Here is a 1,629-nt window from a genome sequence, read left to right as displayed (position 1 = left end):
TTTTTTGGTTTTACATTTAAGTCTTTAGTCCTTCTTGAGTTAATTTTTGTATAAGATGTAAGGAAGGGATCCAGTTGCAATTTTCTGCAAAGGGCTGGACAGATCTCCCAGCACCATTTATTAAAAAGGGAATGCTTTCTCCATGCCTTGTTTTTGTCAAGTTTGTTGAAGATTAGATGGTCGTAGATGTGTGGTGTTATTTCTGAGGTCTCTATTCTGTTCCACTGGTCTATATGTCTGTTTTGGTACCAGTATCATGCAGTTTTGGTTACTATAGCCTTGTAGTGTAGTTTGAAGTCAGATAGTGTGAGGCCTCCAGCTTTGTTATTTTTGCTTAGGCTTGTCTTGGCAATACAGGCTCTTTTTTTGGTTTCATATGAATTTTAAAATAGTTTTTTTTTATAATTCTGTTAAGAATGTTAATGGTAGTTTAATGGGAATAGCATTTAATTTATAAACTACTTTTCCCAGTATGACCATTTTCACAATATTAATTCTTCCTATCCATGAGCATGGAATGTTTTCCATTTGTGTCCTCTCTGATTTCCTTGAGCAGTGGTTTGTAGTTCTCCTTCAAAAGGTCCTTCACTTCCCTTATTAGCTGTATTCCTAGGTATTTTATTCTTTTTGTAGCAGTTGTGAATGGGAATTCATTCATGATTTATCCCTCCACTTGTCTGTTGTTGGTGTATAGGAATGCTTATGACTTTTGCACATTGATTTTGTGTCCTGAGACTTTGCCAAAGTTGCTTATGAACTTAAGGAGCTTTGGGGTTGAGATGATGGAGTTTTCTAGATATAGGATCATGTCATCTGAAACAAAGACAATTTGACTTCCTTACTTCCTTGTCTTGTGGCGACTTTCAAGGGGAATGCTCCCACCTTTTGCTTATTCAGTGTGATATTGGCTTTGGGTTTATCAGAAATGGCTCTAATTGTTTTGAGGTATGTTCCTTCAATGCCTACTTTATTGAGAGTGTTAATGAAGAGATGTTGAATTTCACCAAAGGGCTTTTCTGGGTCGATTGAGATAATCATGTGGTTATGGCTTTAGTTCTGTTTATGTGATGAATTGCATATATTGATTTGCATATGTTGAAATGACCTTGCATCCCGGGGATGAAGCGGACTTGATCCTGGCAGATACGCTTTTTGACGTGCTGCTGGATTTTGTTTGCCAGTATTTTATTGAGGGTTTTTGCATTGATGTTTTTCAGGGATATTGGCCTGAAGTTTTCTTCTTTTTCTTTGTATCTGTGCCAGGTTTTGGTATCAGGATGATGCTGGTCTCATACAATGAGTTAGAGAGGAGTCCTTCTTTTCAATAGTTTGGAATAGTTTCAGAAGAAATGATACCAGCTTCTCTTTGTACCTCTGGTAGAATTTAGCTGTAAATCCATCTGCTCCTGGGGGATTTTTTCGTTGGTAGGCCATTTATTACTGCCTCAATTAAAAAAATTCATTACTGGTCTCTTCAGGGATTCAACTTCTTCCTGGTTCAGTCTTGGGAGAGTGTATGCATCCAGAATTTATCCATTTCTTCTAGATTTTCTAGTTTATGTACATAGAGATGTTTATAGTATTCTCTGATGGTTGTGTGTATTTCTGTGCATCAGTAGTGATATCCCC

Source organism: Mandrillus leucophaeus, unplaced genomic scaffold (genome assembly GCF_000951045.1).
Source record: "Mandrillus leucophaeus isolate KB7577 unplaced genomic scaffold, Mleu.le_1.0 Scaffold316, whole genome shotgun sequence".
Lineage (NCBI taxonomy): Eukaryota > Metazoa > Chordata > Mammalia > Primates > Cercopithecidae > Mandrillus > Mandrillus leucophaeus.
This window is presented reverse-complemented; position numbering follows the sequence as displayed.